The sequence below is a fragment of the Oncorhynchus tshawytscha genome, unplaced genomic scaffold (assembly GCF_018296145.1).
Source record: "Oncorhynchus tshawytscha isolate Ot180627B unplaced genomic scaffold, Otsh_v2.0 Un_contig_2615_pilon_pilon, whole genome shotgun sequence".
NCBI lineage: Eukaryota > Metazoa > Chordata > Actinopteri > Salmoniformes > Salmonidae > Oncorhynchus > Oncorhynchus tshawytscha.
The window spans coordinates 32,266-44,766 of NW_024608813.1; the positions used below are offsets into that span (position 1 = coordinate 32,266).

The following is a 12,501-nucleotide window of genomic DNA, read 5'->3' on the forward strand; positions in this document are numbered from 1 at the left end:
CTCCCCACCACCCCTGACTCTCCCCACCACCCCTGACTCCCCTAACTCTCCCCCCCCCACCCCCACCCCTGACTCTCCCCACCACCCCTGACTCTCCCCACCACCCCTGACTCTCCCCACCACCCCTGACTCTCCCTACTTCTCCACCACCCCTGACTCTCCCTAATTCTCCCCACCACCCCTGACTCTCCCTAACTCTTCCCACCACCCCTGACACTCCCCATCACCCCAACTCTACCCACCACCCCTGACTCTACCCACCACCCCTGACTCTACCCCACCCCATCCCTACCCCACCCCCGACTCTTCCTAACTCTCCCCACCACCCCCGACTCTCCCTAACTCTCCCCACCACCCCCAACTCTCCCTAACTCTCCCCACCACCCCCAACTCTCCCTAACTCTACCCCCACCACCCCTGACTCTCCCTAACTGTCTTTCACCACCCCCCGACTCTCCCTAACTCTCCCCACCACCCCCGACTCTCCCTAACTCTCCCCACCCCCACCCCCCGACTCTCCCTAACTCTCCCCACCACCACCCCGACTCTCCCTAACTCTCCCCACCACCCCTGACTCTCCCTAACTCTCCCCACCACCCCTGACTCTCCCTAACTCTCCCCACCACCCCTGACTCTCCCTAACTCTCCCCACCACCCCGACTCTACCTAACTCTCCCCACCACCCCTAACTCTCCCTAACTCTCCCCACCACCCCTGACTCTCCCTCCACCCCCGACTCTACCTAACTCCCCCTCCACCAGCGACTCTCCCTAACTCTCCCCACCACCCCCAACTCTACCTAACTCTACCCACCACCCCTGACTCTCCCTAACTCTCCCCACCACCCCCAACTCTCCCTAACTCTACCCACCACCCCTGACTCTCCCTAACACTCCCCACCACCCCCGACTCTCCCTAACTCTCCCCACCACCCCCGACTCTCCCTAACTCTCCCCCCACCCCCCTGACTCTCCCTAACTCTCCCCTCCTCCCCCGACTCTCCCTAACTCTCCCCACCACCCCTGACTCGCTCTAACTCTCCCCACCGCCCCTGACCCTCCCTAGCTCTCTGCACCACCCCAGACTCTCCGTAATTCTCCCCACCACTCCAGACTCTCCGTAATTCTCCCCACCACCCCAGACTCCCCTAACTCTCCCCACCACCCCTGACTCGCCCTAGCTCTCTGCACCACCCCAGACTCTCCGTAATTCTCCCCACCACCCCTCTCCCTATCCCCTCACCAACCCCCAGACCTCCAATCTGTCTGTGCCGCTGCAGTATTATTAGACGTGTCCACTCCTCTGAGAGGGGAAACGGAGAGGGCTGAGGGGCTGGCAGATGAGAGATTCTACAGGGGCTACTAGTTCCATTAAAATGGACATTCTACTTCCACTCCTTCCATTCACCAGGGCCTTTGTTATCATGGAGCTTGACGTTCGCTGCCTCGCAAGCTGGCCTCTCAGGATGTAGTGAGGCTTACTGATCCATGACCAGCTCATCTATCTTTCAGGATTCCAGGGAACGAGCTGTGAAATTGACACCGACGAGTGTATCTCAGGCCCATGCCAGAACCAGGGCCACTGTCTTGACCGGGTCAACAGCTACAGGTAAAAGGGGAACCGCGAGGCACCTTATATACAGTCTGCATACCAAATGGCCCTCTGTTTCCGAACCCTATAGGATCCGACCGAATGTAGTGCGCTATATAGGCAACAGGGTGGCATTTGGTACACTTCCATTCATTTTTCAACCCAGAGATACTCACTCAAACAAACAAAGATGAAAATTGCTGTCAGGTTATATGAATTATGGATTATAAACACATACCAGATGATTGATGATTTGATCAATTACCCACAATACCTGCTCCCATTTAGCACTAATTGCGCTAATGCTAATGAGTGCAATTAATTCCAAGGTGACAATTATCGAATATGGTGAAATTGAGACAAGTAGATAGTGAGCTCCACAGTCTTAAGATGGTGGTTCCCTTATGATGACTCCGGAAGTAGAATGAACACTATCATATACTTATCACAACCGTATTATATTTACCGCCTCTGAACATATTATAAACATATTGATAGTACGGTCTCTGTACATTTAAGCAATAAGGCCCAAGGGGGTGTGGTATATGGCCAATATACCACGGCTAAGGGCTGTTCTTTATGCATGACGCAACGCGGAGTGCCTGGACACAGCCCTTAGCCGTGGTATATTGGCCATATATAACAAACCCCTGAGGTGCCTTATTGCTATTTTAAACTGCTTACCAACGTAATTAGAGCAGGACAAATAAGTGTTTTGTCATAACCATGGAATACGGTCTGATATACCATGGCTGTCAACCAATCAGCATTCAGGTCTCGAACCACCCAGTTTATAATATGATATATATACTACATTATGTGCTCTGTACATTATAAGCACATATAATGTATTTACCACAGCAATATATTGTTATTATGGCCTCAGTTCAGATGTGTGTGAATAGTGTGATGCTGTTACACTATGCTAAGCATGACCCTGTGATATGGTTAAATGAACTGTTAAATGAACAAAGGCTCATGCCATATTTCCATAAACACTATGCAAAAATAATGCAGCTTCATAACATGCCCTTTGGAGTGGAAATGAGGTCAGTTCAATGAGGAACCGTCTCCCCTTGTAACGGTTTTCTAGTGGTGATGAAGGAGAGTCGGACCAAACTGCAGCGTGTCGATTGCGATCCATATTTATTAAACAAAACGTAAACACGACTAAACACTAAACACTACAAAACAATAAACGTAATGAAAACCGAAAACAGCCTATCTAGTGCAAACTAACAGAGAGTACAAGTAAGACACTAAGGACAATCACCCACGACAAACTCAAAGAATATGGCTGCCTAAATATGGTTCCCAATCAGAGACAACGATAAGCACCTGCCTCTGATTGAGAACCACTCCAGACAGCCATAGACCTTGCTAGACAACCCACTAAGCTACAATCCCAATACCACCACCAAAACCCCAAGACAAACACACCACAATTACAAAAACCCCATGCCACACCCTGGCCTGACCAAATACATAAAGATAAACACAAAATACTTTGACCAGGGCGTGACAGAACCCCCTAAGGTGCGGACTCCCGAACGCACCTCAAAACAATAGGGAGGGTCCGGGTGGGCGTCTGTCCATGGTGGCGGCTCCGGCGCGGGACGTGGACCCCACTCCTTTAATGTCTTAGTCCCCTCTCCCTTCGTCCCTGGATAGTCCACCCTCGCCGCCGACCATGGCCTAGTAGTCCCCACCCAGAACCCCACTGGACTGAGGAGCAGATCGGGACTGAAGGACAGCTCGGGACCGAGGCAGCTCGGGACTGAGGGGAAGCTCGGGAGTGAGAGAAAGCTCAGGAGTGAGAGAAAGCTCAGGAGTGAGAGGAAGCTCAGGAGTGAGAGGAAGCTCAGGAGTGAGAGGAAGCTCAGGAGTGAGAGGAAGCTCAGGAGTGAGAGGAAGCTCAGGAGTGAGAGGAAGCTCAGGAGTGAGAGGAAGCTCAGGAGTGAGAGGAAGCTCAGGAGTGAGAGGAAGCTCAGGAGTGAGAGGAAGCTCAGGAGTGAGAGGAAGCTCAGGCAGGTAGATAGATCTACCAGCTCCTGGCTGGCTGGTGGTTTCAGCAGATCCTGGCTGACTGGCAGATCCTGGCTGACTGGCAGATCCTGGCTGACTGGCAGATCTGGAAGAGTCTGGTTGACTGGCAGATCTGGAAGAGTCTGGTTGACTGGCAGATCTGGAAGAGTCTGGTTGACTGGCAGATCTGGAAGAGTCTGGTTGACTGGCAGATCTGGCGGCGCTGGGCAGACTGGCGGCGCTGGGCAGACTGGCGGCGCTGGGCAGACTGGCGGCGCTGGGCAGACTGGCGGCGCTGGGCAGACTGGCGATGCTGGGCAGACTGGCGGCGCTGGGCAGACTGGCGGCGCTGGGCAGACTGGCGGTGCTGGGCAGACTGACGACGCTGGGCAGACTGACGACGCTGGGCAGACTGACGACGCTGGGCAGACTGACGACGCTGGGCAGACTGGCGATGCTGGGCAGACTGACGGCGCTGGGCAGACTGGCGACGCTGGGCAGACTGGCGACGCTGGGCAGACTGGCGATGCTGGGCAGACTGACGGCGCTGGGCAGACTGGCGACGCTGGGCAGACTGGGGGCACTGGCGGCGCTGGGCAGACTGGCGGCACTAGCTGCTCCATATAGGCTGACAGCTCTGGCGGCTTCTTACAGACTGACCGCTCTGGCGGCTCCGTGCTGACTGGCAGCTCCTTGCAGACTGGCAGCTCCTTACAGACTGGCAGCTCCGTGCAGACTGACAGCTCCGTGCAGACTGACAGCTCCTGCAGACTGGCAGCTCCATGCAGACTGGCAGCTCCATGCAGACTGGCAGCTCCATGCAGACTGGCTGCTCCATGCAGACTGGCTGCTCCATGCAGACTGACAGCTCTGGCTGCTTCATGCAGACTGACATCTCTGGCTGCTCCATGTAGACTGGCTGCTTCATGCAGACTGGCAGCTCGGGCTGCTTCATGTAGACTGACAGCTCTGGCTGCTCCATGCGGACTGACAGCTCTGGCTGCTCCATGTAGACTGACTGCTTCATGCAGACTGGCAGCTCGGGCTGCTTCATGTAGACTGACAGCTCTGGCTGCTCCATGCAGACTGACAGCTCTGGCTGCTCCATGTAGACTGGCTGCTTCATGCAGACTGGCCGCTCTGGCTGCTCCATGCAGACTGACAGCTCTGGCTGCTTCATGCAGACTGGCAGCTCTGGCTGCTCCATGCAGACTGGCAGCTCTGGCTGCTCCATGCAGACTGACAGCTCTGGCTGCTCCATGCAGACTGACATCTCTGGCTGCTCCATGCAGACTGACATCTCTGGCTGCTCCATGCAGACTGACATCTCTGGCTGCTCCATGCAGACTGACATCTCTGGCTGCTCTATGCGGACTGACAGCTCTGGCTGCTCTATGCGGACTGACAGCTCTGGCTGCTCCATGCAGGCTGGCAGCTCTGGCTTCTCCATGCAGGCTGGCAGCTCTGGCTGCGCTGAACAGGCGGGAGACTCCGGCAGCGTAGGAGAGGAGAAAGGCTCTGGCTGCGCTAAACAGGCGGGAGGCTCCGGCAGCGCTGTAGAGGAGGAAGGCTCTGGCTGCGCTGAACAGGCGGGAGGATCCGGCAGCGCTGTAGAGGAGAAAGGCTCTGGCTGCGCTAAACAGGCGGGAGACTCCAGCAGCGCAGGAGAGGAGAAAAGCGCTGGCTGCGCTGAACAGGCAAGGCACACTGAAGGCCTGGTGCATGGTGCTGGAACTGGTGGTACTGGATCGAGGACACGCACAGGAAGCCTGGAGCGGGGAGCTGCTACCGGAGGACTGGAGTGTGGAGGTAGCACAGGATGGGCTAGACCGTGAAGGCGTACTGGAGATCTTGAGAGCAGTGTTGGCACAGGATGTGCAAGGCTAGGGATGTGCACAGGAGGCCTGGTGCGTGAGGCTGGCACCAACTTCACCAGCCGACTAACACGCACCTCAGGACGAGTATGGAGCGCTAACCCAGGTGCCATCAAATCCCCAACACGTTCCGTCGGGCGAATTCCATGCAAAAAGCACCAACACAGCAACTCCCTCATTTCTCTCTCCTCCAATTTCCCCATTAACTCCTTCACAGTCTCTGGTTCTGGTCTCCTCCTTGGCTCCTCACGATAAACAGGGAGAGTTGGCTCAGGTCTGACTCCTGACTCTGCCACACTCTCCCTGAGCCCCCAAGAAATTTTTGGGGCTGATTCTCAGGCTTCCATCCGCTACGCCGTGCTGCCTCCTCATATCTGCGCCTCTCAGCTTTCGCCGCCTCCAGTTCTTCCTTGGGGCGGCGATATTCTCCAGGCTGAGCCCAGGGTCCTTTACCGTCCAGTTCTTCCTCCCATGTCCATTTCTCCAGGTGGTGCAGCCTCTCCCACTGCAGCTGCTGCTGCTCCTGCTGCTGCTGCCTCTGTTGCCTCTCCTGTGGTTCCTGCCTGTTAACACGCTGCTTGGTCCGTTGGTGTTGGGTGATTCTGTAACGGTTTTCTAGTGGTGATGAAGGAGAGTCGGACCAAACTGCAGCGTGTCGATTGCGATCCATATTTATTAAACAAAACGTAAACACGACTAAACACTAAACACTACAAAACAATAAACGTAATGAAAACCGAAAACAGCCTATCTAGTGCAAACTAACAGAGAGTACAAGTAAGACACTAAGGACAATCACCCACGACAAACTCAAGAATATGGCTGCCTAAATATGGTTCCCAATCAGAGACAACGATAAGCACCTGCCTCTGATTGAGAACTCAGAGCTCATTGAGACCTTGCTAGACAACCCACTAAGCTACAATCCCAATACCACCACCAAAACCCCAAGACAAACACACCACAATTACAAAAACCCCATGCCACACCCTGGCCTGACCAAATACATAAAGATAAACACAAAATACTTTGACCAGGGCGTGACACCCCTTTTAACAGGACTGTTTATGTGAATCCTTCTTTACAGTTTAGTTTAACGTTTAGTTCAACAGTCACAAACTAAAAGGTCCCGATCAATCGAGATCCGATGTGTAATTAATATCAGATAAAGTCCTCTTCATTGATCTGTTATTTCATCCTTTTTTTCCTTCCTCACACGTGCCACTACGAGTAAACAAATGGATTTTCTATTTTGTATGCAAGAGAGGAGATCAATATTAATGATTGCCTTTGTTTTCAGCTGTGACTGTGAGCCTGGGTTTTCTGGCCGACTCTGTGAGGAAGACATCAACGAGTGTGCCTCCAGACCCTGCCAAAATGGAGGCATTTGCCAAGACCAGGTTAACAGGTTGGTACCTACAGTACCAGGACAATATTCACTTTAATATTTACCTTACCTGGTCATTGAAGCTATCACTAAATGAATCATTGAAGCCTTAGCTAGCTAGCTAACACTGTCTTTATCTCATTTGTTTATCTGTATCCCAAATGGAACCCTATCCCCTGTATAGTGCACTATAAGCCCTATAGGCCCGGGTCAAAAGTAGTGCACTATATAGGGAATAAGGTAACATTTGGAACGCATCCTATCTCTCTGAAGTATTTGTTTTTGAACAAAACAAGTTTAAAATGAGCCCCATGAGGTAGCTATGTTAAACCTAGCGGGGTTATTCTTCGAAGCGGTTCAGCTTGCGTCCCAAATGGCACCCTATTCCCTACATAGTACACTACTTTTGACCATTACAGGGTGAAGTGCACTGTGTAATGCATCATTTGGGATGCAGCAGCAGTCTTATATAACAGGCCTTTCTTCATCCTTGACATAGTTAAGCTGCCATACTAAAGACAGCAGAGTGCATTCAGCAGGAACACATCATGACTCTAGATTGGGTTTCCTTTCCTCCACGGGGTAGTCTTCTTCTTCTCGAGGTAGCTCTCTCTTTCTCTCTTTCTCTCTCTCCACTCTTCTCTCTTCATCTTTCTCCTTCACTTTCTCCCTCTCTCTCTCTCTCTCTATTCATCCCCCCTCTTGCTCTCTCTCTCCACCCCTCTCCCTTTCTCCTTCTCTTTCTCCCTCTCTCTCTACCTCTCTCTCACTCTCTTCACCCCTCCCCCCTCTTGCTCTCTCTCTCTCTCTTCACCCCCCTCTTGCTCTCTCTCCCTCTCTCTCTCTTCACCCTCTCCCTCTCTCTCTCCCTCCACTGTCTTTAATGGGAGTCCTGGGGCTTGTAGTAGGAGGCTGTAGTCCGACAGATGGGCAGAGAAGTCCCAGGGCCAATTTAAGTCCTAAATGGTTTGTCTCCAGTTTGTCTCCTGTCATGATACCTGCTCCCATGGCGACCCAGCATGCACTGCTCATAGCGATCCCCTGACTTGGCAGTTCTGGGAGTTCAGTTAAGGTGTGTCCACCCCCCTGTAACGACTCTCTGGTGAAAGCAGACCCTGGATGCATCCCACATGGCCCCCCACTCCCTTTATAGTCAGTAGAGTCCAGACAAGCTGTTCCTCTATTTACTCTGCTGCTCAAACCATCCATCTACTGTACATGGAGATCTGTCTGTATAGGGTACATTAAGAGTGTTGTCCCCTATAGCAGTGAGCTGTAGTGGTGTCCCCTATAGCAGTGAGCTGTAGTGTTGTCCCCTACAGCAGTGATCTTTAGTGGTCTCCTATAGCAGTGAGCTGTAGTGGTGTCCCCTGTAGCAGTGAGCTGTAGTGTTGTCCCCTGTAGCAGTGAGCTGCAGTGGTGTCCCCTATAGCAGTGATCTGTAGTGTTGTCCCCTATAGCAGTGATCTGTAGTGGTGTCCCCTATAGCAGTGATCTGTAGTGTTGTCCCCTGTAGCAGTGAGCTGTAGTGGTGTCCCCTGTAGCAGTGATCTGTAGTGTTGTCCCCTATAGCAGTGATCTGTAGTGGTGTCCCCTATAGCAGTGAGCTGTAGTGGTGTCCCCTATAGCAGTGATCTGTAGTGGTGTCCCCTATAGCAGTGAGCTGTAGTGTTGTCCCCTATAGCAGTGAGCTGTAGTGTTGTCCCCTATAGCAGTGATCTGTAGTCTTGTCCCCTATAGCAGTGAGCTGTAGGGTTGTCCCCTATAGCAGTGATCTGTAGTGTTGTCCCCTATAGCAGTGAGCTGTAGTGTTGTCCCCTATAGCAGTGGTCTGTAACGTTGTCCCATATAGCAGTGATCTGTAGTGGTGTCTCCTATAGCAGTGATCTGTAGTGTTGTCCCCTATAGCAGTGAGCTGTAGTGGTGTCCCCTATAGCAGTGAGCTGTAGTGGTGTCCCCTTATAGCAGTGATCTGTAGTGTTGTCCCCTATAGCAGTTATCTGTAGTGTTGTCCCCTATAGCAGTGATCTGTAGTGGTGTCCCCTATAGCAGTGAGCTGTAGTGGTGTCCCCTATAGCAATGAGCTGTAGTGTTGTCCCCTATAGCAGTGAGCTGTAGTGGTGTTCCCTATAGAGCTGTCGTGTTGTCCCCTATAGCAGTGAGCTGTAGTGGTGTTCCCTATAGAGCTGTAGTGTTGTCCCCTATAGCAGTGAGCTGTAGTGTTGTCCCCTATAGCAGTGAGCTGTAGTGTTGTCCCCTGTAGCAGTGAGATCCAGCATCTCATAGTACTGTCGTTGTGGTGGTTGGTTTAAGGAGCTGATGATGGAAGGTTTATAATGTATTCTAAGTGCAGAAGTAAGGGCTTCCTGTAAAGCTGCTGTCATTTAATGACAGGCTGTTTGTTCCCTGTTAGGGCCTAAAGTCATAGGAGGATAGATGAAGAAAACAGGCATAAAGTCATAGGAGGATAGATGGAGAAAACAGGCATCAAGTCATAAGAGGATAGATGGATAAAACAGGCATAAAATCATAGGAGGATAGATGGAGAAAACAGGCATACAATTATATGAGAATAGATGGAGAAAGGAGGGTAGATGGAGAAAACAGGCATAAAATCATAGGAGGATAGATGGAGAAAACAGGCATAAAATCATAGGAGGATAGATGGAGAAAACAGGCATAAAATCATAGGAGGATAGATGGAGAAAACAGGCATAAAATCATAGGAGGATAGATGGAGAAAGGAGGGTAGATGGAGAAAACATCAAAGGAATTGGCAGTGTTCTCTACTATCAATAATGCCAATATGAAAACAACCGTAACATTTCAAATGGACAGGAGGGCACTTAATACAGAATGACTTAGGATACTACATCACTTATATCAATTATACACACTCTTCACTTGAGTGCTACATTAAAAAATCTTCTCTAGCCATTTTGGGTAAGTGTTTGGTCATCCTATGGGTGTTGTGTTAGGTCATCCTATGGGTATTGTGTTTGGTCATCCTATGGGGGTTGTGATTGGTCATCCTATGGGGGTTGTGATTGGTCATCCTATGGGTGTTGTGATTGGTCATCCTATGGGGGTTGTGTTTGGTCATCCTATGCGTGTTGTGTTTGGTCATCCTATGGGTGTTGTGATTGGTCATCCTATGGGTGTTGTGATTGGTCATCCTATGGGTGTTGTGATTGGTCATCCTATGGGTGTTGTGATTGGTCATCCTATGGGTGTTGTGATTGGTCATCCTATGGGTGTTGTGATTGGTCATCCTATGGGTGTTGTGATTGGTCATCCTATGCGTGTTGTGTTTGGTCATCCTATGCGTGTTGTGATTGGTCATCCTATGGGTGTTGTGATTGGTCATCCTATGGGTGTTGTGATTGGTCATCCTATGGGTGTTGTGTTCCTGTGAATACAGTAGTATAATATTGTCCTTCCACCTCTAAATGTTGTTGTTCTTTTTAATACTGCCTGAACTATTCAGCTTCCTATAATCATTGTCATCCCATCACTAATAGTTGTTCTTGTTACTGTCTAGGTTCCACTGTAATTGCCCAGCTGGATATTTTGGCACCCTGTGTGACCTGGATATTAATGAGTGTGAAGTTTCACCTTGCCTTCACGAGGCCGTCTGTATCAACAAACCTGGAGGCTTCAAGTGTGTCTGTCGCCCTGGAAACGCAGGTAAAGATTATTTCATTTTAACCCATTTTAACCAGAATTCTAAAAGCTACTTTCCCCGTTGGGGCCACCGTAGGACTCCTTTACCCCTCGGTGACAAAGAGATCAATGTGAGAGGACTACAGCTTATCAGGACCGTGGTGTGTCTAGCTGGCTGCTTCATTATATCAGGACCATGGTGGGTCTAGATGGTTGCTTCATGATATCAGGGCCATGGTGGGTCTAGATGGTTGCTTCATGATATCAGGGCCATGGTGGGTCTAGATGGTTGCTTCATGATATCAGGACCATAGTGGGTCTAGATGGTTGCTTCATGATATCAGGACCATGGTGTGTCTAGCTGGCTGCTTCATTATATCAGGACCATGGTGGGTCTAGATGGTTGCTTCATGATATCAGGACCATGGTGTGTCTAGCTGGCTGCTTCATTATATCAGGACCATGGTGGGTCTAGATGGTTGCTTCATGATATCAGGACCATGGTGTGTCTAGCTGGCTGCTTCATTATATCAGGACCATGGTGGGTCTAGATGGTTGCTTCATGATATCAGGACCATGGTGGGTCTAGATGGCTGCTTCATGATATCAGGACTGTTGTGGGTCTAGCTGGCTGCTTCATGATATCAGGACCATAGTGGGTCTAGCTGGCTGTTTAATTATATCAGGACCATAATGGGTCTAGCTGGCTGCTTCATGATATCAGGACCATGGTGGGTCTAGATGGCTGCTTCATGATATCAGGACCATGGTGGGTCTAGCTGGCTGTTTAATTATATCAGGACCATAATGGGTCTAGTTGACTGCTTCATTATATCAGGACCATAGTGGGTCTAGCTGGCTGCTTCATGATATCAGGACCATGGTGGGCTGGCTGCTTCATGATATCAGGACCATGGTGGGTCTAGAGCTGGCATGGTGTCTCACTTCATGATAAAGCCAACATATCAGGACCATGGTACTCTGCTGCCTGTGATATGACCATGGTGGGTCTAGCTGGAGACTTTTATCAGGACCCTCACCAACTTCAAACATCAGCCATCTGAGCAGTTGACTGCTTCATGCATGTACATAGTCTATTGCTTCAAATCAGCCCACCCATTTTCACCTACCTCATCCCCATACTGTTTTTATTTATTTACTTTTCTGCTCTTTTGCACACCAATATCTCTACCTGTACATGACCATCTGATCATATATCACTCCAGTGTTAATCTGCAAAATTGTAACTATTGGGTCTGGCTGCTCATGCCTTTTGCACACATTGTACATTGTATATAGACTCCCCCTTTGTTTTCTACTGTGTTATTGACTTGTTAATTTGTTTATTCCAGTAACTCTGTGTTGTCTGCTCATGATACAGGACCTGGGCTAGATGCTTTATGATTGGCCAGGGACATGGTCTCAACTAGCCTACCTGGTTAAATAAAGGTGAAATAAAAAAAAATAAAAAAGATGGCTGCTTCATGATATCAGGACCATGGTGGGTCTAGATGGCTGCTTCATTATATCAGGACCATGGTGGGTCTAGATGGCTGCTTCATGATATCAGGACCATAGTGGGTCTAGATGGCTGCTTCATGATATCAGGAACATGGTGGGTCTAGATGGCTGCTTCATGATATCAGGACCATGGTGGGACTAGCTGGCTACTTCGTGATTGTCTGATGCTGGAACTGGCTAAAACAAACCTTAAAGAGAAACTGTCTGCTACACAATGGGTGATCATTTTAATTAATCGTATTGTACACACAGCACAGTTCCCTTTGATATAATGTTTCAAGAGTGGTAACAGGAGATAAATCCACAGTACTTGTTTTAATCTAAAGGATTAATCTAATGTTTTAATCTAATTGTCTTCAACTGTGTCTACATTCTGTTGGTCTGTTGTTTCATTAGGCTCTTTAGTTTCACCACTACATTCTGTTGGTCTGTTGTTTCATT

At 50.0% G+C, this 12,501-nt stretch overlaps 1 protein-coding gene across 1 annotated transcript in view; it reads left to right on the forward strand.

Moving 5' to 3' along the window:
* The first annotated feature begins 1,516 nt into the window (after positions 1–1,516).
* Positions 1,517–12,501, forward strand: part of LOC112253580 (protein eyes shut homolog) — a 41,246-nt gene continuing 30,261 nt past the window's right edge. The window contains exons 1-3 of the mRNA XM_042313717.1: positions 1,517–1,608; positions 6,790–6,897; positions 10,418–10,563. The gene's annotated coding sequence lies outside the window, so the exon portion shown is untranslated. The remainder of the gene's footprint in view (positions 1,609–6,789; positions 6,898–10,417; positions 10,564–12,501) is intronic.